This window comes from Monodelphis domestica, chromosome 4, assembly GCF_027887165.1.
Source record: "Monodelphis domestica isolate mMonDom1 chromosome 4, mMonDom1.pri, whole genome shotgun sequence".
Lineage (NCBI taxonomy): Eukaryota > Metazoa > Chordata > Mammalia > Didelphimorphia > Didelphidae > Monodelphis > Monodelphis domestica.
The window spans coordinates 68,938,655-68,965,505 of NC_077230.1; the positions used below are offsets into that span (position 1 = coordinate 68,938,655).

A 26,851-nucleotide genomic window follows, 5' to 3' on the forward strand; every position below is an offset into this window, starting at 1 on the left:
GGTTTAAGGGGAAGGAAGAAGAAAGGTCCCAGGACCCCTCACCCACACACACCTAGAGCGCTAAGCCTCCAGTGGCAGTTGGAACATCTGGGGGTTGGGGGCGAGGCACTGGTCTGGAGGGTGTACCTTGGGGGCAGGACTATGCCAGGCTCAGAGAGTTGAAAACAGGCAGTGGGGAAGGAGCTGGAGAGTGAGAGCAGAGCGGGCAGCCTGGTTACAAAGGCGGAGACCCTCCATATTGCTCCAACCTTCAAGGAAGTTTTGGCCTCAGAGCACATCCAGCCCAACCCAGCTGAATTTAATCCCATCAAAAGTCTTCAGAGGTCAGGGAGGCTCAAGCTCCAAATCCCCTCCCCCAACACACTGCTTGACTTTAATCCAATCAAAAGCCTACCGAGGACAGGGAAGGTCAAGCTCAAATACCCTTCCCCCACAGACTGCACTGAAAGATTTGCTGACAAAGCTCCAAGAGGGGAGACTGACAGAAAACCACAAAACCAAAAAAAAAAAAATGAAAGGAACAAGAGCACAGACAACTGTGGGGAGTAAAGAAGGGGTAAATATGAGCAAACAACAACAAAAAAGAAGAAATTACAATCAACAGCTTCTATACAGGCAATGAACAAAGAGCAAATGGAACAGAGGAGGAGGGATCATCCCAGTGAATTAGATACAGGCTTAGGAAGAACTCAAAATGCAATTCAAAACACAATTAAGAGAGGCTGAAGACAATTGGGAAAAGAACTTAAAAACTAAGATAAGTCATCTGGAAATAGAAAATAGTGTCTTGAAAGCCAAAAACAACCAGCTTGAAAATGAGGCAAAGGAGATGAAAGATGAGACAAAGAGGAGAAAAGATGAGGCAAAGGAGATGAAAGATGAGGTAAAGAGAATGAAAGATGACCCCCAAAGAAAATCAGACCAGAAGGAGAAGGATGACCAAAAATCCAGGGATAAAATCCAGTCTTTAAGAACCAGAATACAACAACTAGAATCAAGTGACCTCACAAGGGAGCAAGACACTATTAAAAAAAAAGAGAGAATGAAAAAATTGAGGAAAATATGAAACTTCTTATTCACAAAACAGAAGATTTAGAAAATTGTTCCAGGAGAGACAACTTAAGAATCATTGGTCTACCAGGAGACCATGACAAAAGAAAAAGCCTGGACATAATACTACAGGAAATTATCCAAGAAAACTGCCCTGATATTCTAGAACAAGAGGGAAAAGTGGAGATTGAAAGAATCACAGATCACCTCCTGTACTTAATCTCCAACTGACATCACCCAGGAATGTTATAGCCAAATTCAAGAACTATCAGAGCAAAGAAAAAATATTATAAACTGCCAAGAAGAAGTCATTCAGATACCATGGAACCACAGTGAGGATAACACAGGATCTGGCTGCATAAACACTGAAGGACCAAAAAGCATGAAATATGATATTCTGGAAAGCAAGGGAACTAGGTCTACAACCAAGAATCAATTACTCAGCAAAACTGACTATATTCTTACAGGGGAAAGTATGGCCATTTAACAGAATAGAAGAATTCCAAGCATTTGTAAAGAAAAGAACAGACCTGAACAGAAAATTTGATGCCCAAGCACAGAACTCAAGAGAATCATCAAAAGGTAATTGAAGAGCCTATTTGCTAGGCACTGGGCTTGCAGAGTAATGGGGGAAGGGGAGGATACTATTTTGTTACTTCTGCCTTCTCTCACCAAGGACAGACCAAAACGAAGCAAACCCTCTGGCATAGGGAGGTCTAGCCAGAACCGACGTCTAATGTGACTTGATTTCTTGGAGCATCAGACCTTTCCATGCTACTTACAATCTGGTAAGTGCTTAAAAACATGCTTTTCATTCATTATATAAATTTCAAATAATATTTTATTATACCATATAAGAAAAATCTTTTATGATACACTGCCCAATGGCAATGTGACAAAAATTTTATGCAAGAAAAGGCTAATTGAGGATGTCATAAAGTTTTATCAAGAAAAATGAATGTGGGACAGAATAATGGGAAACATACATGTAAATGTAAAGCATTTCATGTCAAACTACACAATGACTTGTCCTAAAAATCTCGCAGAAGGCAAAGTTGGGACATTAATTCATTGCTGGTGGAATTGTGAATTGATCCAACCATTCTGGAGGGCAATTTGGAACTATGCCCAAAGGGCTATAAAAGACTTTCTGCCCTTTGATCCAGCCATAGCACCGCTGGGCTTGTACCCCAAAGAGATAATAAGGAAAAAGACATGTACAAGAATATTCATAGCTGCGCTCTTTGTGGTGACAAAAAATTGGAATATGAGGGGATGCCCTTCAATTGGGGAATGGCTGAACAAACTGTGGTATATGTTGGTGATGGAATACTATTGTGCTCAAAAGAATAATAAAGTGGAGGAATTCCATGGGGACTGGAATAACCTCCAAGAAGTGATGCAAAGTGAAAGGAGCAGAATCAGGAGAACATTGTACACAGAGACTGATACACTGTGGTACAATCGAATGTAATGACTTCTCCATTGGTGGTAATGCATTGATCCTGAACAACCCAAAGGGTTACAGGAAAAAAAAAAACACTATCCACAACCAGAGGAAAAACAGTGGGAGTAAAAACACTAAAGAAAAACAACTGCTTAATGACATGGGTTGAAGGGGATATGATTGGGGATGTAGACTCTAAATGAACATCCTATTACAGATACCAACAACATGGAAATGGGTTCTGATCAAGAACACATGCAATACCCAGTGGAACTGTGTGTCGGCTATGGGAGGGGTCAGGGGAGGGAAGGGAGGAATAGAAAATGATTTTTGTAACCAAGGAATGTTTGAAATTGACCAAATAAAAAAAAATCTCACAGGCTTCTGGATTCTGTTATTTTTGACGTTGTTTTTCCATTTGAAAGGATTTTCCCCCCCTGGGTCTGAGTTTGGCTTCACCAGATTTTAAAAATATAAATCTGGGAGACTTAAGACATTAACAGTTAGACTTATAATAAAAATTAATAAGAATAGGATAAATAATTGCAATGGAATTAATGCAGTGTTGACCACTTAATAAATGCTAGTTGATTGACTAACTGGAATGGTAGATATGGGAAGAATGCCAGTTTTAGCAAAAGAGCCAGATTCTTCTATTATGATACATATTTCAAGACCTATGGAGTCTAATAATTCCCAAAGAAAGTATAAAAAGTCCACAGCCTCCAGAGGCACCAACATAGAGCCATTAATCTTATTAAATTTAATTTTTTACCTTAATATAACAACTTTCTATTCATCATGTTCATGTCATGAACCTCCTGATCTCAAACCTACATATTAAAGGAATTCTGTTATACATGTTTTACATGACCTGTTGTATTACATGACTTGAGTCAATGAAAGAATGAAGAAAAAATTAAACTGTTACTTTGGTTCATACATTGTGTTAAGTAAGCCCTGTAAATACATTTTTAAGGCAATCTCTCCTCTCAAGGAGTTTACATTTTAATGAATAAAAACAATTCATAGAGTAGTAGAGACAAGAGAAGGGAATTTTGTTCTAAGGAAATGGACAGGGATAGGTATGTGTAGCAGCCAGGATGTGATGAAGGGCCACCTAGTAGTTTAGTAGGATTTGGGGTTGGGGATAGGGAAAGGAGGAGGAGAAGAACAGAATTCTAGTTCTTTTTTTTTCTCCCCTCCTCTCCTCTCCCATCTAATCCCCACTCTGCATCAGGAAGTTTGTTTTGCTTGTGACTATTCCCTCTCCAGTATTATCCTCCCTCTGAACTGTATTGTCCCCCCACCTTCTCTCCCCCTGCCCTACCTCACTTGTTTTCTTGTTTAATTTGACTTTTTCTAAACCACACTATATGTGTTTTAACTGTCTTTGTCCATTTCAGATTAAGGAGGTTCATTGGATGCTCACTCATCCCACTCCTTCCTCCACATCTGTATACTATCTGTACAACTCCTCTTTTTGAGAAATAAAAGCAATTTCTACCCCCTTTTTTGTGTTCTTTACTTTAAAAAAAATTAGAGACAGTTAGTGGCTCAATGGATGGAAAGCCAAGCCTAGAAATGGGAGGTCCTGGGTTCAAATATGGCCTCAGAGACCTCCTAGCTGTGTGACCCTGGGCAAGTCACTTAAACCCCATTGCCTAGTCCTTACCACTCTTCTGCCATAGACCAATACAAATAATTGATTCTAAGATGGAGGATGAGGGTTTTTTTTAAAGTGATTACAAACCCTTTAAATTAATAAAATAAATTAACTTTGCAACTATTTATAATGAAATACATTGCTAATAAACATAAAATGTTCATAACACTTCAAAACAATATTCATAATAACCTTTAAGCAACTCTCCCTGAGTCCTCATCAGCTTTTTTTGTCCATATATTCCAATTTGCTTTTCCTTGCATATGGCTTTTGTTATATGTTGAGCTTTGTGTTCTTTATTTTTTGCATAATTTCTTCAATATATTTCTAGACAATGTTAATTTATTACAATTTAACCATTCCTCTGTGGTTTCAGAAATTTTTTTTTGATATAACATCTTAAAATTTAATGTCATTTTATCAGAGAGACAGTGTGGTATAGTGTAAAGAATACTAGACTTGGGAAGAAATCTGGATTCAACTGATTCTGACAAAAAATGTGTAAGTGGGCAAATTGCTTCACTTTTCTTAGACTTGCTTTCCTCATTTGCAACCAAAGGGATAATACTATTTTCCCCTTCACACCTATGTTTTGATAAGAGGATGATATAAACCATATACAATATTTATTATAGTGCTGTGATAAATGTGAAAAATTAGTATGGATTCCCTCAGAAAAGTAAAAGTAGCTGAAATTGGAATTATTGAGCATATAAAGAAAAAGTGACTTGCATTGATTTTATAAATAACATGATCTCATTAATATGGTACACCTTCAGTGCTGTAGATGGCAATCAATCCATGCCTTCTCATCCTATATGAGTTTTTCCCATGTGGGTTTTAAAAAAATATTGTGGCCGGAGGACTTCATTTCCCAGCATTCTTTACTCTTCCAGGGGTCCCCTTGTCTTCCATTCCTGTGTTGTGCCCTGGTGTGGGTTTGTGTATAAATTTTGCTGAAATCCACACTAAGGGGCTTTTGAGCTTTGGCTTTGGCTTGAGCATGGCAGATGTGGGTCTCTGGTTCTTTGCTCTGCTCACTCAGCTGAAGGAACCCCTTTCTCTCTCTAACTTTGTTGTTACTAAATCCTATAAATTTAAATACTTGGAGTATTCATTCATTTTTAGTCTTGCACCCATGTCTTACCATAAATCCTACACAGGGAATCACACAACTTGCTGAAGTCTTCCAACTCTCTAACAATACCTGGGCATAAATAGAATCTGAAGATTGTCCATTGATCATCCCTTACTCCTACTACATGACTGGCACTGGCCCCCTTTCCAAGTCTGATATTTTTTCACTGCTTCTCTTGTGTTAATTTTTGTCATTAATGAACTGGAGGAATTCCATGGGAACTGGAACAACCTCCAGGAATTGATGCACAGTGAAAGGAGCAGAGCCAGGAGAACATTGTACACAGAGACGGATACATTGTGGTACAATTGAATGTAATGGACTCCTCTACTAGCAGCAATGCAATGATCCAGAACAATTCTGAGGGACTTATGAGAAAGAATCTATCCACATCCAGAGGAAAAACTGTGGAAGTAGAAACACAGAAGAGAAACAACTTCCTGATCACATGGGTTCATGGGGATATGATTGGGGATATAAAGCCTAAATGGTCACCCTAGTGCAAATATTAATAATATGGAAATAGGTCTTGATCAATGACACATGGGAAACCCAGTGCAATCAGCTATGGGAGGGGTTAGGTAAGGGGAGGGAAAGAACATGAATCTTGTAACCATGGAAAAATATTCTAAATTAACTAATTAAATAAAAAAATTTTTTAAATCTTTGTCATTAATATAATTCTGTGTGCCCATGATAATTTGCTTCTTTGGCCAGTGGGTAACCCTTAGCTTAAATTCATTTCAGGATCTTCAGCCAAACAACATCACTAGAAGACTGAATTTAAAAAAAAAACATTACCTTTTGTCTTAGAAATTTTCTAAGACAGAAGAGCTACAAGGGCAAGACAATTAAGGTTTAGTAACTTGCTTGGGTCACACAGCTAGGAAGTATTAGATGCCAAATTTAAACCCAGGTCCTCCTGACTCCAGGCTTGGCTCTCTCTATTCACTGAGTTTTCTAGCCTCCCCATAAATATTTTTAAAAAATTAATTTCGGGGGGGGGAGCAGCTAAGTGGCTCAGTGGATGGAGAGTTGGGACTAAATATGGGAAGTCCTAGGTTCAAATCTGGCCTCAGATACTTCCTAGCTTTGTGACCCTGGACAAGTCACTTAACTCCATTACCTAGCCTTTACTACTCTTCTGCCTTAGAACCAATGCATAGCATTGATTCTAAGATGGAAGGAAAGGGTTAAAGAAAATTAGATTGAACCCCAAAGACACATACTTTGCACATATGTCAATGTTTTTATTTAAACTAGAATTTTGATTTTATTAGCATAAGAAATTCCCAGTCAAAATCCCTAGTCATTCTTCTACCTGCTCATTTTTATTGATTTATTTTTTTATTTGGCCAATTTAAAACATTATTCCTTGGTTACAAAAAGCATTTTCTATTCCTCCCTCCCCTCCCAAAGCTGACGCACAATTCCACTGGGTATTACATGTGTCCTTGATCAGAATCAAATTTCCATATTGTTGGTATTTGGAACTAGGGTGTTCATTTAGAGTCTACATCCCCATTCATATCCCCCTCTACCCATGTAATCAAGCAGTTGGGTTTTTTTGGTGGTTTAACTCCCACATTTTTTCCTCTAAATATGGATAGTGTTTTTTCTCCTATATCCCTCTGGGTTGTTCAGGATCACTGCTTTGCCACTAATGGAGAAGTCCATTACATTCGATTGTACCACAGTGTGTCGGTCTGTGTACGATGTTTTCCTGGTTCTGCTCCTTTCACTCTGCATCACTTCCTGGAGGTTGTTCCAGTCCCCATGGAATTCCTCCACTTTATTATTCCTTTGAGCACAATAGTATTCCATCACCAACATATACCACAATTTGTTCAGCCATTCCCCAATTGAAGGGCATCCCCTCATTTTCCAATGTTTGGCCACCACAAAGAGTGCAGCAATGAATATTTTTGTACAAGTCTTTTTCCTTATTATCTCTTTGGGGTACAGACCCAGCAGTGCTATGGCTGGATCAAAGGGCAGACAGTCTTTTTTCACCCTTTGGGCATAGTTCCAAATTGCCCTCCAGACTAGTTGGATCAATTCACAACTCCACAAGCAATGCATTAATGTCCCAACTTTGCCACATCCCCTCCAGCATTCATTACTTTCCTTTGCTGTCATGTTAGCCAATCTGCTAGGTGTGAGGTGATACCTCAGAGTTGTTTTGATTTGCATCTCTCTGATTATAGGAGATTTAGAACACTTTTTCATGTGCTTATTAATGGTTTTTATTTCTTTGGTTGAAAATTGCCTATTCATGTCCCTTGCCCATTTTTCAATTGGAGAATGGCTTGATTTTTTGTACAAGTGATTTAGTTCTTTGTAAATTTGAGTAATTTGACCTTTCTCAGAGGTTTTTGTTATGAAGATTGTTTACAGTTTGTTATTTCCCTTCTGATTTTGGTTAAATTGGTTTCGTTTGTACAAAAACTTTTTAATTTGATGTAGTCAAAATTATTTATTTTATATTTTGTGATTCTTTCTAACTCTTGCTTGGTTTTAAAATTTTTCCCTTCCCAAAGGTCTGACATGTATACTGTTCTGTGTTCACATAATTTACTTATAGTTTCCTTCTTTATATTAGAGTCATTCACCCATTCTGAGTTTATCTTGGTGTAGGGTGTGAGGTGTTGATCCAAGCCTAATCTTTCCTACACTGTCTTCCAATTTTCCCAGCAGTTTTTATCAAATAGTGGATTTTTGTCCCCAAACCTGGGATCTTTGGGCTTATCATAGACTGTCTTGCTGAGGTCACTTACCACAAGTCTATTCCATTGATCCTCCTTTCTGTCTCTTTGCCAGTACCAAATTGTTTTGATGATTAATGCTTTATAGTATAATTTGAGACCTGGTACTGCAAGGCCACCTTCCTTTGTTTTATTTTTTTCCCATTATTTCCCTGGATATCCTTGATCTTTTGTTCTTCCAAATGAACTTTGTTATGGTTTTTTCTAGTTCAGTAAAAAAGTTTTTTGGAAGTTCAATGGGTATGACACTAAATAAATAGATAACTTTGGGTAGGATGGTCATTTTTATTTTGTTAGCTCATCCTACCCATCAGCAATTAATGTTTTTTCCAATAGCTCAGATCTAGTTTTAGTTGTGTGGAAAGTGTTTTGTAGTTGTGTTCATATAGTTCCTATGTTCATCTTGGCAGATAGATTCCTAAGTATTTTATATTGTCTAGGGTGATTTTAAATGAAATTTCTCTTTCTAATTCCTGCTGCTGACATGCATTGGAGATAAATAGAAATGCTGATGACTTATGTGGGTTTATCCTGCAACTTTGCTAAAGTTCTTGATTATTTCCACTAGCTTTTTAATTAATTCTCTAGGATGCTTTACATAGACCATCATATCATCCACAAAGAGTGATAGCTTGGTCTCCTCATTGCCAATTTTAATACCTTCAATTTCCTTTTCTTCTCTAGTTGCTATTGCTAATGTTTCTAGTACAATTTTAAATAATAGAGGTGATAATGGGAATCCTTGTTTCACTCCTGATCTTATTGGGAATGCATCTAGTTAATCCCCATTGCAGATGATTTTTGCTGATGGTTTTAGATAAATACTGTTTATTATTTTTAGGAAAGGCCCTTCTATTCCTATGCTTTCTAGTGTTTCCCGTAGGAATGAGTGTTGTATTTTGCCAAAGGCCTTTTCTGTGTCCATTGAGTTAATCATGTGATTTTTGTTGGTTTGCTTGTTGATATGGTCAATTATGTGGATGGTTTTCCTAATATTGAACCATCCTTGTATTCCTGGTATAAATCTCACCTGACCATAATGAAAAACTCTCATGATGACTTGCTGGAGTCTTTTTGCTAGTATTCTATTTAAGATTTTTTTTTTATCTGTGTTTATTAAGGAGTTTGGTCTGTAGTTTTCTTTCTCTGTTTTTGACCTGCCTGGCTTTGGAATCAGTACTATGTTTATGTCATAAAAGGAATTTGGTAGAAGTCCCTCTTTGCTTATTATGTCAAATAGTTTGTATAGCATTGGGATTAGCTGTTCTTTGAGTGTTTGATAGAATTCACTTGTGAATCCATCAGGCCCTGGGGATTTTTTCTTAGGGAGTTCTTTGATGGCTTGTTCAAATTCTTTTTCTGATATGGGATTATTTAAGAATTCTATTTCTTCTTCTGTTAGTCTAGGAAATTTATATTTTTGTAGATATTCATCCATATCACCTAGATTGGCATATTTATTGCCATAATTGGGCAAAATATTTTTTAATGATTGCCTTAATTTCCTCTTCATTGGAAGTAAGTTCTCCATTTTCATCTATGATACTGTTAATTTGCTTTTCTTCTTTCCTTTTTTTATTAGATTGACCAGTACTTTGTCTATTTTTTGTTGTTGGTTTTTTGTTGTTGGTTTTTTCAAAATACCAGCTTCTAGTCTTATTTATTAGTTCAATAGTTCTATCACTTTTGATTTTATTAATTTCTCCCTTAATTTTTAGGATCTTCTAATTTGGTTTTCTTATGGGGATTTTTAATTTGTTCGCTTTCAAGTTGTTTGATTTGCATGTCCAAATCACTGACCTCTGCCCTCCCTAATTTGTTAATATATGAACTCAAGGATATAAAATTTCCCCTCAGTACTGCTTTGATTGCATCCCATAGAGTTTGAAAGGATGTCTCATCATTGTCATTTTCTTCAATGAAATTATTAATTGTTTCTATGATTTTTTCTCTGACTAGTCGATTTTGGAGAATCATATTGTGTAATTTCCAATTAATTTTTGATTTAACTCTCCATGTACCCTTACTGTTCATTATTTTTATTGCCTTATGATTTGAAAAGGTTGCATTTATTAAATCTGCTTTTCTGCATTTGTATGCCATGTTTTTATGACCTAGCATGTGGTCAATATTTGTGAATGTACCATATACTGCTGAAAAGGTGTATTCCTTTTAGTCCCTATTTATTTTTCTACATAATCTATTAACTCTAATTTTTATAAGATTTCATTCACCTCTTTTACCTCTTTCTTATTTATTTTTTAATTTGATATATCTAAATTTCATAGTGGTAGGTTCAGGTCTCCCACTACTATAATTTTACTATCTATTTCCTCCTTCAATTCTACTAGTTTTTCCATTAGAAATTTGGGTGCTATACCATTTGGTGTACAGATGTTAATTAGTGATATTTCCTCATTGTCTATACTCCCTTTTATCTGGATGTACTTACCTTCTCTATTCCTTTTTATCAGGTCTATTTTTACTTTGGCTTTGTCAGATATCATGATTGCAACACCTGCCTTCTTTCTATCATTTCAGGCACAATAGGTCTCATTCCAACCTTTAACTCTGACCTTGTGAGTATCTACCCTCCTCAGGTGTGTTTCTTGTAGACAACATATGGTAGGATTTTGGATTCTAATCCACTCTCTTATTCATCTATATTTTATGGATGAGTTCATCCCATTCACGTTCAAAATTATGATTGTCACTTGTGAATTCCCTAGCATTTTGATATCGTCTCCTTGTTTTGTCCTTTCATCTTTTGCTATATCCTTTTAAACCGGTGGTTTATTTTTAATCAATCCCCCTAATCCCCTCCCTTGTTATGCTCCCCTTTCATGTCCCTCCCTTCTTGTTCCCTTCGTGTTTATTTTTTTATGGTCTGTTAAGTTCCTTCCCCCCCTTCTACCCTCCCTTTCTGTACTCCCTCCCCTCCACCCCCCCTTAGTTTTCCCTTCTCTCTTACCCTGTAGGATAAGATAGAATTCAAGATCCCAATAGATCTAGATGCTCTTCCCGCTCAGAGTTGATTTCAGAGAGAGTAAGGTTTAAGTATTACCTATTAGCACTCTCTTCCTCTCCTTATAAGAGTGTTCTTTCCTTCCCCTTCCTATGTGTATCTTTGTGTGAAAAGGATTATTCTATTTATTTTATTTCTTCAAGTATCTTTTGGTACCATCTTTCCCCCACCCTTTTTCTTTTTTTTGGCATATCATCTTATAGCCCTTACTGCCCCAATCTTTTCCTATGAGTGATTCTTCTAAATACTATGATAATCAATACAATTTTGAGAGTTATAAATAACATTTTCCACATATATTAATATATGTAATTTGATCTAATTGTAGTCCTTAAAGAAGAGAGTTTGAATAAAAAAAACATTTTTCTCCTTTTCCCTCTTTTTTTTATTTACCTTTTCATGTTTCTCTTGATCTTTTTGTTTGGATGTCAAACTTTCCACTTAGTTCTGGTCTTTTCTTTACAAATACTTGAAAATCTTCTATTTTGTTGAATACCCATACTTTCCCCCTTGAAATATATAGGCAGTTTTGATTGATAGATGATCCTTGGTTGAAGACCCTGTTCTCTTGCCTTTCTGAATATTATGTTCCAGGCCTTGCAGTCCTTTAGTGTGGAAGCTGCCATGTCTTATGTGATCCTGATTGGTGCTCCTTGGTATCTGAATTGTCTCCTTTTGGCTTCTTGTGGGATTTTCTCCTTAGCTTGAAAGGTCTGGAATTTGGCAGTTATGTTCCTGGGAGTTGTCTTTTGGGGATTTAGTGTAAAGGGTGTCCTATGAACTCTTTCAATGTCTTTTTTGCCTCATTGTTCAAGAACATCAGGGCAGTTTTCTTGGATGACTTTTTGTAGTATGGTGTCAAGATTTCTGTTTATTTCTAGCTTTTCAAGTAGACCAAGTATTCTCAAATTGTCTCTCCTTTCTCTGTTTTCCTAATCTGTCACCTTGTCAGTGAGATATTTTATGTTTTCTTCTATTTTGTCAGTCTTTTGACTTTGCTTTATTAATTCTTGCTGTTTTGCAATATCATTGGTTTCCAGTTGCTCAATTCTGGTCCTTAAGGACTGATTTTCTGCTTTAATCTTTTGATTTTCGACTATACTTTTTTGATTTTCTTTTTTAAACATTTCCCACTTCTCTTGCCAGAAGGCTTCCATATTTTTGATAATTTCCCATTTAAATTCTTTTAGAGCTTGTGGACAATTTCCTTTTTTTTTTTTAGAATTTTTTTATCTTTGTTTGAATTTCCGCCTGTGTTTCCTCTATAGCCTGGGTTTTTCCTCTGTAAAAATTTTCGAGGGTCACTGCCTTTTTTTTTGCTTTTCTTGGAGGGAGTCTGGGGCTCCTGTGTGCAATTAGCCATCACTGTGGGGAATTTACCTTCCCTTTTAAGTCAGAAATCTGATTGAGCTGGGTAGGTTCTCTGTGTATGGAGTTAAGGAGCAAGGATTTTGCCTGAGGTAAACTCTTGAATCACCACAGCCATTCGCAGCTCTGCTCTACCTTCCTAGGGGTGCCCATGGTCTGGGCTACTCCACCCGTCAGGGTTTCTGGTGTAGCTACTCTCAGGGGTAGGTTTTTAGTGGTCTTAGTTTGCTTCCAAGGACCTAGAGGTGCCCCTTGCTCACTCTAGAAGTGGCCCTCGCTCACTCACTGATTCTGGTGAATGCTGGCTCTAAGCACCCAAGGTCTTCGCTCCCCCACCCACCTGAGTTTCAGGTTTCTTTGCTCCCCAGGGTATGTCTTTGGTGGTCTTAGTAAGCTCCCAGGGACCAAGAGGTTCCCCTTGCTCTCTCTAGAGGTAACCCTCACTCACTCATTGATTCTATAGCAGGCACTCTGGCTCCATAGGTGGGGTGGGGGAGGGCTGATCAGCTCACATTTTGGTGGGAGCTTTTTCACCCTCTTATAGTGTGGAAATCCCCAAATCCTATGTAACTTCAATGCTGCACCCTACTGTAGGGTCCCTCCATTCTTATGAAAATGGTTTTAATGGTCTTTTGAGGTAGTCTATATTGGTGGGTACTGGGGAGAGGAAGCGTCCTGCATCTAGCCTGCCGCCATGCTTACCCGGAAGTCTACCAGCTCAATTCTATTCTTGCTGGCAACTTATAATCTTAGAAAGCTACCAGAGGCACCAAGATATTAAATATTTTGCCCTAGGTCATACAGTAACTATATGTTAGATGCAAAGCTTAAACCCACATCTTACTAAATCTGAGACTGGCTCTTTATCCATTATGCCACAATGTCTTTCATGATATTTTCTGCATTGGTTGAGAATAGCAAAATGGATATCAAACTGACAATACCTAGAACAATTCATCAACAAAATTCCAGAATGTAGGACATCCCTACCAGCAATAGAAAAGGAAATTCCAAACCAACTAAATGACAAGTTCTTAAAAATAATATCATTCATTTGTTACTAATTATAGTTAAGTTGTTATAATATGCCTATGCATTCACATATACATACAAAATAAGCCATATACTTTAAAACTATGATGGAAGCAATATTAATTTGGATATAAAATATGTATTACAAATGACATATAAAGGTAAAGAAAACAATGATAGCCCATATATACTAATAAAAATTGTTTAATTCACATTAGAAAATAATTTAAAATTAAATAAATATAAAAGAAAAAGAGGAGGTGAAAATCACAAAGGTACAGTTTCTAATAATAAAGGTGCTAAATCTCAAGGATCACATGAACCTATTGTGTTTATTTTTAATAATATGGTATTTATCTTTGTTACTTAAAATAGATATAAAAGTTAAAGATGGATTTTACTCACCTTAGGAAGAATTTGAGAATGAGAGAAAAATCAAATGTATTACTTGTAATAAATACTTCCATTAAAAAAATTACATATTGGATCAAAAAATGAGACTCATTAATACAATAAACTATTCTAATACTGTACTTTGGTGCAATTAAGATGGAAAAGTTTGAAGGATATTGTGAAGATTGGATTTAGCTATCTCCTGATTGAAACAATGAAGATACTTAGCTCTTCCTTCATTGTAAAGATAAAATTGTAATCTCCTGATTGTAACAATGAAGGTACTTAGCTATTCCTTTATAGTAAAGCTAGAATTGTAATCCACAATCTATTTTTAGATTTTAATCTACAAAAAGGTGATAACTCAGTATTTTAAGTACATCTACCCATTTTAACCACAAAAAGGTGCTAAGTAACTACAAAAGGTGAATTTACCAAGAAAGGTGTTAAGTAACCCAAAAAATATAATCTAACCAAAGAAGGTGAGTGGGCAGTCCTGGAGAAAAGTATATTCTGTGATTGGTAGATGTGAAATTTAGAGGAGGTGACACAAAAGAAAAGGATTCTTTAAAAAGAAGATGAAAGGCCAGAAGAGGAGAGATATTAGATTCAAGTTTCAAGTTGGATGAAAGATCTCTGACTCAGAGTTGGACTCAGAGGAGAGACTGGAGACAGACACTTGAGGAGTGACCAGAAGACAGACACCCAGGCTTCTTTTCATTTATATGGTCATCATTGGTGAGTGAAAGGCTGATTTAGTGTCCCTGCCTTTGTGGAGGTGTGAAGCCTCCAGGAAAGGCCCATTGTTCTTCCCCTGGCTGGGGCTTAGAAATTTCCAACTGGCTCAGAGGAAGCCAGAGTTTTCTCTCTCTCATTCCTTAATATCTTTCCTCTATTGTAAATAAACTACCATAAATTCATTTTACTTTAGTAATTCATTTGAGATTTAGAAATTTAAATCCTTGGCAACCACATATTATATATTTAGAGTCCAACCACACATAAATTTAACAATATAATGAAAAAATAAAGACTTTTGATTGAAATTGGAAGAATGTAAAAGCAGAACCAGAATAGTATAGCCACTAATTACAACCACATAATAAGAAAAATGATAGGCAGCATGACATAGAGAGATTGGTGTTCACCAAAGCAAGGTCCATAGTTCCCTGGGTAACACAAAATGACTCCAGGGTATTGTAAAGGTGTGGTTGGACAATAATTTTATAAAATTATGTGGTCATCAATATTTATTATAACTCAAGTCAGAAATTTATTTACAAGTATTTATAAATAGAGAGGAAACAATAAAGAAAAAAATGTGAGTGGGATAGACAAGTTATCTATCCTATCAACCTAAATGTTTTGCCCTGGGTCTGCTTAATATAGGCAGGAGATTAATTAGCTCTCAACTAGGAAGGCTGGTGATGAGTAACCACAAGGCCTCCTCCAAGATGGAACTAGTCTCTTAGGAAATTAGGAAAGTAGTCAGCCTTTCACTCACCCAACAAAGTAGTCCAGGAGTCAGACACTAAATTGAAGCTGAGCTCCAAGCCCACCATCCAAGCTGCAGTCTCCAGCAAAGCTTCCTCTAACACTCTACCCAATTAGAAGACTATCTCCTGAAGACAATGTCTTCAGACTATCTTCTCAAAGACCATCTGCTCTGAGGGAGTTCAGCCTTGCTTTTATGGTGATGTCTTGTTTCCTCCCCCTCTTCACAGGGGGCAATCACAGTTTCCAAATGTCTAGCACTGCCCAAGGGGCAGTGTCTGTGGGATCAACTTCTCACCTTCTGAAGATCAATTTTTCATCAAAAAGTTTCAAAGTTTCCTGATTGAACAGTTTCTGAGATTGTGAACTCTTGTGTGAACTCTTAAAAGAATTCACAAGTTTCTGACTGATTGAGTTAAAAAAAAAATGGAGTTCTCCAAGTATCTTGCTGGCTTCTCACCTAGCACTAAGTAGAATATTCAATCTTTTGTTGATTCAATTTAAAAGGTAGACAAAGGAGAGTTAATCCTGTCTTCAGTCTAGTGAGGTACTTAACCAAAGTGTCAATTCTAACTAAACAAAGAGAATAAAAATAAAAACTCAGAATAGAAAAAGAGAAAAAAGAATTCCCTTTCACAGTGTCCATGGCTCAACTCTGTAAAGTGTGTCATCAACTAGTGAGAAGGTAGAAAGATACATTGCATACACTCTTCTGTTGACAAATTATGGACTTATCTCTAACATCGCTTCACCATCTTCAGTATTATCCTTTTTCTTAGGGGCAAGTTTAATGCTAGCACATTGTTAGTTCAGATATGATTTTTAGAGGAAATGGGATTTTCATAAGTCATTGAATAATTCAAAGAGTTTTTACTTTCTCCTAACACAAGAAAGATATGCAACAAGGACACAGTGGCATTTAGCTTCCCCTCAGTATAGAAACATGTCTGGCCAGAAGGGAAGGGAAGGGAAAAGCATTTATATCGTTCCTAAAATGTGCCAAACACTTGTGCTAAATGCTTTATAATTATCTCATTTGGTCCACAAAACAATCCTGTGAGGTAAGTGTTATTTTTATTCCCATTTTACATTTGAGGAAACTGAGGAAAATAGAGTTTCACAAAGCTAGTCAGTATCTGAGGCTAGATCTGAACTCAGGTCTTCCTAACTCCAGGCCAATCACTATGCCACCTGATTGAATATAGTCACTCCCCTGGACTTCAGACATCTATCAAGTTGGAGAGTGGGAAGTTTTATACTCTCAGGTGGCCAAGAGGCTACAGTCAAGAGAGGGAAGGGACCAGAGAGTTCTGGGTTAAGCTTTGTTTCTGCTTAGGGAAAAAGGGAGGGAAAGAGAGATACTCTGATCCTTGTTGTCCATCTCTCATTTTAGAACAGGACTAATGACATCATGGAGTGATGTCTGTCTTAAGGCATGACTTGGATTTAAGGGAAGCAGAGTCATCAGAATCACTGTCCCTTCAGGAGTCATCCAACTTTACTAGCATGACAAAAGATAGGATGAGAGTGATGAGCCAGGAGATAGCTAAAAGTTAAGCCCCAGGTGCTTGAAAGGCCTTGCTTCAAATACCTTCATAGTGTAAAAAATAGACTCGAATACAGGACTACAATCCCCACCAGCCTTTGCTCCACTTCCCCAGAATGCCTTGTAATCTCACCTGGGCCGAGTTCAAGAAGGTATTTAAGCTGATTCAAAGGCTTTTGAGAGGCTGGGGGGCTTTTTGGACTTCCGTTTTGGAGCAGGCGGTCTCTTGCGTGATGTGAGGTTATTTTGTCTAGGCCTCTGGCCTAGGCACATGTTTCTTACTTGTATATTTTTTAATCTTTAACCTTTAATAAACCTCTAAAAAATATAATACTCCTTGCAGAGAGAAACTAATTTCTACCTGCCTCAGTCTCCCCATCTCCCCTAAATTTTAACTGTTACAATAGGCACTGAACTCATTGCTCTCATCCACCCATTCCACCAGGGGAAGTCTTCACATGCTTGGGGTAGGCAACCCTCTAATTTAGGTTTGAGGACTGTCAGTTACTCTTACTATGATTCACTGCCAAGTTGCCTTTACTAGGGTGAGGCTGCCACACATAATAGAGCTTCTAAGAGCCACAGGTGAGAGTTGGGTAAAAGATGGATGATCCACCCTGAAAAAGGGTCAGCAAGGGACAAGTAGGTGGCTCAGTGGTTAGAGATCCAGACCTAGAGACAGTTGTTGCTGGATTGAAATCTGACAAAGACACATCCTAGCTGTGTAACCCTGAGCAAATCACTTAACCCCCATTGCCTAGCCCTTACTGCTCTTCTGCTTTGGAACCAATTCTTGGAATTGACTCTAAGACAGATTCTAAGGGTTTAAAAAAAGGTGGGGGGGCTTGCAAGACTCTGGCACTTGCTCCTGCTCCTGTTTCCTCCCTGGCCCTGGTCACAACCCCGGGCCCAGCCCCAACTGCTATTGCTGTTCCTGTTGTGCTGCTGATCGTTGCCACCACAAAGCTAGGAGTCCAGGCAGCTGGTAAAAGCCTAGGTGTGTTTTCCTTAAGCAATAATTAGCCTCCTAATTCCCTGTCCACAGGGCAGGGGAAGCAAGCTGCTCCCTAGGGTTTTTCCCCAAGGGGGAAGGGGAAGAAAGGTTACTCTTCCAAACAAGAAATAAAAATGCAAGCATGGCTCACTCTTTGAAAGAGCAGTATATTACCTATCTCAAATAGCTCCCAGTTTTAGGATGCTTTTTCCTACCATTCCTTGGTGCACTGGTCCTTTTGATTATCTTGCCTGAAATTCAGGGGAGAAATTCATCTTCCTACAACCCCTTGTCATTTGGGCCTGCCCAGTCTCTAAGATTCATCCAATCTGGGATTCCTCCTCACTATGGGAGATCCCAGAGGTGTGACAAAAGGAAGCTGAACAGATAGGGAAAGAACTTTAAAGAGTCTGGAGGTGAAATTTTTAAGCCTTTTTAGACTCCATTGTTTTATGAAAGTCTCTATATTTTACTGTATTTTGCTGAATGTCTGCTTTAAGATTTAATTTTGTTGTTTTCAGTTCATATATTAATCTGATTAATACTATTCTGTTACACTGAATCATTTTAATCTACTGTGTTTTAGCTATTAGATATATCCTGTTACCTTTTCCCTATGACTATTGAACAAATATCATCGTAAAAGCCCATAAATACCTTTTCTTACATTTTGCTTTTGTTAAGTGTCACATAGATGATGATGGATGGACTCCATCAGCCTGGCTAACCACCTTTGGAGAATTTAATGAGCTAAATATCTCAAAATGATTTTAAGGAGTCTTCAGACGTGATTTTTAGATTTTCTTTCTCAATATCTCTGACTGATCACCTTGCCTACCTCTGAGTTATTTGTAACAAGAAGTAAGGAGTCCATTTAGTAGCTGAAGTGAAGTGTAATTATAATCCCCACCTCTGCATTTGTAAAAATGTAAATGGACAAGACAAAACAGTCTCATACCAGAGGAGTTGGGAAGTTGTTTCTATGGCGTGGTACCTCTGGATGGCTCCCAAGAGGGACTATGTCCCATTTGTAACTCTTCAGTTTACTCTACCCTTCCACCAGAATGATCTAGATTCTTGGTAATATTTTTAGACCCAACATCAACAGTACAGAGGTTTGTTTCTTTTCTAGACTCCTCTGCCACATTTTGTAATGATGGCAATAATACATTAAAAAAAAATATCCCAGCAAAGATTGAAAGATTGTTACACCTGAAAAACTTGTGACAAGTATCCATTAGCTTCTAAGGTATTTTTTTTAATGTCACACAGCAACTCATGTGAAATATGATAGTGGGTTTGTTTGCTATTATAATTAACTAGGCTATTGTAAATTTTGGGAATTTCTAGTACTTTCTTTAAATGTGCATTATCTACTGTACTATTGCTTTATAAAAACAATTACTTTGTGAAAATCATTTTCACTCACAGTGGTTCATGGACAAGTTAAAAAGGGAGAACCTTTGTATCCTACCTTTCCTTGACTGCAACAGTATGTCACTGATTGTAAGCTATATATTTTTGATAACAAGATTTTTTTATTATTTTTTCCTTGCATGTGCAATATAGTATTTGAATTTTACTTTTTCTCTCCTTTTGCATTTGAAGCACATATCAATAGTATTGAGATTTTCTTTAACTTTTTTGATTTTGCAGTAATATAAGTTTAAAATACATTTGTCCTAATGTCAATGCATACCCAAAAAGCTTTAGACTATAAAAATGATGCCATTCATTGTTTAAGATTATGGGACTTTGCTTAATGATTCTGTCTGATTCCAGAAGAAGGGAATACAAAAGAGCCATTATATAGTGTCAAGAAGCACAAGGTCAAAAAGGAACAAACCAATCCAGGTAGAATTGATGAACTACTAAGCCAATACAAGAGGACTTGAACTTGTTTGGGGTTTGAGGTTGCGGCTTTTTTGACATATGTCAGAGGATGGACTTCCTCTGATCCACATTCTACCAAATATCTCAATTTGGCTACTACCTGGCTCCAAAAATCTAGTCCCTTTTCTGTCTTTCATGGTGTGGCAAACTTTCTGTAGTCCTGACTGATTGGGTAAGTGCATAATTACATAAATCATTTTAATTGGCCCTGATTCAATGACCTGTTATAGGTTGATTTTTCCTTTACTTAGAATTTTTACACATAAGACTTTGATACTCTATATTTCAACCAGAAGTTATTTTTTTTCTTTTATTTGGATTTTTTATGTTTTTGATTTCTCTTGCCAATTGATTCATATACCTCATAACTTAGCCATGCATCCCTGAGTGATCCCTGTGTTTGTCACTATCCTCCTCAGGGGGGAATGTGTAATTATCCTATTATACAAAGTTTAAATTATTTTGAGAGAAATTTCAGGATAAAAAAACATGCTACCTCTCCAAATCCAGAAAGTTAACTGTTTGGAGAAGGTGCCATGAAGATGCCTACATAGACCACATGCTGAATCAGAAGATTTACAGTAAACTGTGGTAATTTGAACTGTGTGGGGTTGAATGCATTTGTTTTTGTATGTATATTCTTATGCTGAAGGGGACTTCCCTCTAACTGGATTTTTGTCAATGGCCTAGCAATCATTGGTTTGTTCTTTTTCCCTTTTATCTCCAAATTATTGTCATTTAAAAGTTGATCATGTTAAATGATCAATTGGGGACACAAGTCTCCCAAATGATCATCAGGGGTAGATGTGTAATTGGAAATCTCTTACCCTAAGACCTGCATTTCCCAGGAGCCCACTGATTTCCTGTTGTTATGTACTTCCTGTAGACAAAGATAAAATCAGTGGGGTTCCTGGTCTTGCTCTCTTTGCTTCCTGGGTTGCTACTCTGGTGGTAAGCAGGGTTTTTGAACAGGCTGATTAGCCATGGGCATGTGGTTTTATTTTCATTACCTTTTTATTCCTTTATTTCTAATGATTACTAATAAATCTCTTAAAATATAATATTTTAAATTATTGTATATTAATTTTAATTTTTACACAGGAAGACCTGGATTCAAGTCCAACCTAACCCATACTATATTATCACGGGAAATAACCTCTCTGTCTTATTCAGTGACTATGCTCTGGTTTCACTATTCCAGATTCAGGCTTTCTACACCTTCCCCTTACAGTTCATTCCTGAGAAAATGGAATAACTCATATGTACTGCCCTCAGCTAAAACTCCCATTTGGATGTGTTTCTCACTCTATCCCTTAGGTCCTAGTAGCACTTTATTTCCACTTAAGTAATATCCCTATCACAGGGATATTTGCTTTAAAGATAGAGAAAGAACAAAAATACAATGCTCCAACAGTTCAGAGCACATTCCTGGAAGAATAGGCTCAGAGGGAGCATTTTCTGTAAAACGTTGGCCCCACCAAGTTCACATCCAGATTTAGAACAATTGCCAGATTAGTCTTTCAGCCACATTCAGGCAGGGTCTGGAAGATTTCTCCACATTTCTTAGGGGCATTAATGCTGGGCTGGCTTCAAAACTCTACATGGACACCACTTCTAGACTTCCAGGATCTCAGAAGCCCAGACTCCAGGACAGTTTGCTGGTTTTATCTTTTGAAACTCACAAGGCTATAGCCTCCAGATTAATCTCCTTTACCAAAACGTAAAAAATAAATGCCAAGCCTGAGACTTATTTTCACAAGGACACATGTTGGCCTCAGAGAGAAATGGCCCAAGGCCTCTCCCCTTACAGCACTGTCCCTCACTAGATGGCCACTATCAAACTAAGAGAGAAGGCCAAGGCTGAGTAAGGCCTTCTGAGCACGCCTCCAGTTCTTGTTCTGCAACTGTAGCCAAAGAGGCTGTTATTCACTTCACAATTAGCAACCTGGCAGTCAGTTACAGAATATCTGTCTGTGCATGGTTTAAAGTCCCTCCATGAGACTAATTTTACATCATCACAATTCACAAGTCTTCTTTGCTATAGCTAATTTTGGCCTTTCTCCTAAAGCCATTGATGCTGGACCAGCTTCAAAACCCAGCATATGTGGCACATATGGAATCCCAGGCTCCCTTATGTCCAGATCCCAGGACAGCACATTGCTCTGATCTTTACAACTCATAAAGCTGTAGCCTCCAGATTAATTAATCTATGCATGTCTTTAGGAATGGGACTCATTGGTCCGTCTCCCATTACACACTTTCTTGAGATTATAAATTGAGTTACTGATATGAATCCGTGAGAAGAGATTCTTCATTCAGAATACCCTACTCTAGTGAAATCATACCTTCAGCCCCTCTCCTTTAAAAAAAAAAAAGAAAAATCAAATGGAATGAATGTCCAAAAATTCCTGATAGAGCCTTAAGGAAGATAAAAGAAAAACGATGACAGTAAATAGTGATTTATTTAAAACTGTTAAGAGTAAAATTAGGGTTGTTGACTGAATATATAATTTTAGTGGTCACCAGGGATTTAAATTCAATCCCAATAAAATATTCAAGTCAGTTTGGGATTTTTATGGTAGTTTAATTACAATAGTGGGAAAAAATTAAGAGGAAGGGAGAGAGGAAAGGGTATAAGATTTCTCCGGCCTAGCCTAAGCTAAGGGAAGTTCAGAGACCTCAGCCACAAGGCCTTCTTCAAGATTTAATCTAGCTTGGTTTCCAGCCATGAGGCCTCCTCCAAGATGAGGGGTCTCCTTGGAGGATAGTGCTTTCAGGAGGTAAAGGAAAGGAGGAATCAGCCTAACCACTCACCAGACTCACTCCGGGAAGACGCTTCACCTAAACCATGCTAGAGAGCAAAAACCCACAAGCACACCAAGAACGCTGCCACAAGCTCCCAACACTGAACCATGAGAGCCCAATATCTCCGAGAGAGCTTGGAGAGAGGAAGTGACACAAAATATGTAGACAGTTCTTTACATCACTTCCTGTATCTCACATGTACCAATGGTAGCTTAAGTTTGGCTTAGGACAGCCATGGGGGTCTGCCAGTTGTTTCTGATTTGTCACTTGCTAGCACATGTCTGTCATAGGCCATCCTCCTCAACACTTAATCCTTAAGTAGGGGTATATGCATTCCTGGTTGCTAGATTAAGCAGGGTGGAATAAATCTAAAATTCATAAAAGTAAGTAGTTGCAAATCAAATTTAATAATTGCCTTGATGTTCAATATTACTTATACTCTATCATTATTAAAGAATGAGTCTTTGTTTTAGGAAAAAGCATAGGATAATTAAAAGCACTATACAATTTCCAAAATGCCCAATCTTTTCCTATTTAATTTTGGGCTAAGTTCATTATTCCTGTTGAGGGTTATTGCACTTGTATGCATTGATGAACCAACCTTGGGTTTTCTATGTGTATATCATGGTCTATATAATATAGAACATGGCCTGAGCTTTTTTTTTTTTTAAGTAATTATAGTTCTCCTTTAGAAGGTTCTGAAATATTCAAGGCGTTGATATAGTCAGAACAATTTTATCAACAAAGAGAATCTCTGTTTCATTTATGCTCTGCATTAAACATTATGATAGTGACAAGCATCCACAATGAATTTTTATCTCCTTGTTTTATAAACCTAAAAAACTTTTACAATTTTATGTCTTGCATGCTGAGAACCATCTAACAGTGCTATCTCTATTGTTATATCTTTGAAAGAATCTTCTATCATTTTGACACATCTATGGGAAATAAGTTGAAGAAGAGCCTTTGACACCATTTTGGATATTTAAAGAGAAGTAACATAGAGGAGTCCAGATAGAAGGGCAAGAAGGGACCTAGTATTTCTTGAAATTTGGTCATTACATTTGGTCATACAAATAGGTCATTAAAAATTAGAGATGGAGTTGGGGAAAAAATAAGTGCATTAACCATACATAATGGGGCTGCATAATCAAAGGATAGAAGAGCAAATGACTGGCAGAAGAAAAATAAAGTAATTAGGTATATTGGATAGATAGGGGAAAGAAAGATCTAATCTGTAGGATGGGACAGGGAAGAAAACATTGTCTCTTGCAAAACAAACTATAGCCATGTAAGGATAATTACAGTAAGGGAGGCAAGAACCTGTGATTTGAGATGGGAGTAGGGAGAGAGCCTGGAATTAGATCATTCAAAGCAATACAAGCTGTAGAGACAGGATTGATTTAGTTCTCATAAATAACAGAATTATAATATAACTATATGGCAAAAAACTATATAGCTTTACAGATAAACACCAATTATAATTATGAACATTATGATGTGAACTCTCCCATCATGTGGGAGACAATGACAGACTAGATTTGAAGGCAAAAGTAGCAATTTATTGCATATAAGAAACACATTTAAAATATAGAGACATATGATGCTAACATGAGGTTATGTCACACTTATGTCACAACCAAATTTTTTAAGAAGTAAGCATTCAAGGTGAAAATATATGATTTATCACTTGTTTATTTGAGTATATGTTTTTGGGGTTTGGTTTTATAAGATTATTCTCTTCCCACTCTTCTGCTTTGGAACCAAAACACAGTATTGATTCTAAGACAGAAGGTAAGGGTTTAAAAAAAAAAAGATCTAATAAGTAATTTAAGTATTCCCTCCTGGGCTTTTTTTTTCCAACTTTTCCACTTATATTGGCAGGCTGAATCTCCAGAAGATGATCAACTGCTTCTTCCCACAGGGTTCTAGGAGTATCTCTGAGGGGCTGGGATCTCTAAAACTGTTACTTAGGAGTCTCCACCAGTATACTTCCTATTTATTATCATATAGGCATAATTAACCTTCAGTAAGATTATTTACTAAATAGGTACACAAAAGCCAGTTGTTATTAAAATATTCCCCTCAATCTGGAGATGCACTTTTCCTTCATGCACAAGATTCTGAAGGAAGTGGGCTCAGACTGAATAAACATAAGGCACACATGTTCAAAAGGCAAATTTATAGCTCCTAGTCACTGGAAGTATCTTCCTTCCTTTGTGGAGTTCTAATGAATTTACTCTTTGGTGGAGTTCTTTCTTGGGCTCTGAAAGTTAGTGCTCATCTAGAATCTTAGAGCTGCCTTTCTTCCATGTTTCTGCTTTGTCTTCAATGTGTCTCTTAGTACTTGATGTGGAAGCTATCATCAACCACTGATACTCTGAGGATATTGCTTTGACACCTAGAAATCTAAAATTTCTAACCTTTAGAACTTCTTTGAAAAGTTTATCTGCTCAGTGGGAGAGAGGGAAAAGAGAGAAATTCACTTCTATCTCTTCCCTTAAGGGTAATTATATCTAAGGAGTCGCTTCCCCATTTGATTTGACCACCACTTACTGGTCTGTTCCTGGACCACAGCATTCCAAACTGGTCTGTTATATTTAGGCACAGAGTTGAACTTGATTCTTGCAGACAATCACAAGACATTTCTGGCATGGTAATATCTCTTATCAAAACACTTTAATCCTCTCAAATGTATTAAGGACTTATTCCGTTGTAAAAATTAAATTATATCTCTAATAATTCAAGTATTATATTTCATGAGGTTTATTAAGGATCATTAGAAATCAAGGAATAAAGAGATTACAAAATAAATACCATGTGCCCATGGCTGATTAGCCCATTTAAAATACCCCCTCTTAGCTTACCACTATATTTGCTGCATCATTGCAAAGGAAGAGAGTGCATGGGAGGCATTACCGCCAGTTAAATACCAATAATGTGATCTCGCCAACGTGGAGACGCAGGAGAGATTATAGGGAATTCTGGGAAATACCAAGGACTTCTGGGGAATGAAGTCTAGGGTTCAAAATCTCCATTTATGCACCATATAGTTTTACATGTTTATTGATTAATTCAGTTAAGCTGTCTGGGTTTTCTTTGATTATATTAATTGAGGTTAATGTAAGGATGGAGTTTCCACCCTTACATAACAATTGTAGGAAGTTTTAATATGCGTCTGTCAGATGTAATCAAATAAACACTGGAAAAAAGAAAGGAAATACTTTTCTTTGAAATAATGAAGGGCAGCTAGGTGGCTTAGCTAGGTGGCTAGAGAGCCAGGATTTAAGATATAAAGTCCCAGGCTCAAATATGGCCTCAGGCACTTCCTAGTTGTGTTACCCTGAGTGAGTCACTTAATTCCAATTGCTTGGCTCTTACCTCTCTTCTATCTAGGAACTGATACTTGTATTGATTCTAAGGCAAAAGGGTTAAAAAAAAAGAAATTGTTATAATGTTTTACTTTAGAGAACCTTACAAAATAAAAATACTAATCAGGTTAATTAATCAGAATAATTAATTATTAAGCAAAGTAGGAGGACAAAGTCTGCAAAAATCTTTAGTTTTTCTTTGTAGTAATAACAAAAGTGAGGAGGAAAAAATTCCATTTAAGAAAACAAAAGATGCATTAAGTAGCTGGAAATTAATTTACTCAACCAAGAACTAACACAAGCACAACTATAACATAATTTTTATAGAAATAAAAGACCTAAATAATTGTAGAAAATAGTGTTTATGGCTGTGCTCACATAGTAAAAATTATGCTACTCCCCAAATTCCTCTATGTATTTAGTGCTATACAAATCAAATTACTAAAGGAATATTTAAACAAAATTCATTTGTTAAATTAACAAGATATAATTTTTAGAAGTGGGAATTCATGGGATATGGTTCTATTAGAGTTCAGGCTATTATACAAAATAGTAATTATAAAAGCTTTATGGTATTGCTAAGAAACCAAATAGTAGGCCAGTGGAACATAGAAAATGAACAAATTGGGGGAACTTGATCAAACATTCCTGACTAACTGATTTTCCTTTCTCCCAATTGCTGTAATCACCAAAGATAAAAGGCAGGTAGCAGAAAAAATAAGATGTTGAAGTCTTAGAGAAAGCATAAAGAGTGTCTAAACTAATTTACTTCTTTACCAGTTGTGAAGATATTTTCTACAAAATGGATAGGTAGCCAGACAGCATACGAAAGTGTCCAAGTCTCTTATGATCGCAGTGTAATAA

At 37.0% G+C, this 26,851-nt stretch overlaps 1 protein-coding gene across 1 annotated transcript in view; it reads left to right on the plus strand.

Annotated features, from left to right (window-relative positions):
• Positions 1-1,724: 1,724 nt before the first annotated feature.
• Positions 1,725-26,851, plus strand: part of DZIP3 (DAZ interacting zinc finger protein 3) — a 138,875-nt gene continuing 113,748 nt past the window's right edge. Inside the window, exon 1 of the mRNA XM_056793451.1 lies at positions 1,725-1,838. The gene's annotated coding sequence lies outside the window, so the exon portion shown is untranslated. The remainder of the gene's footprint in view (positions 1,839-26,851) is intronic.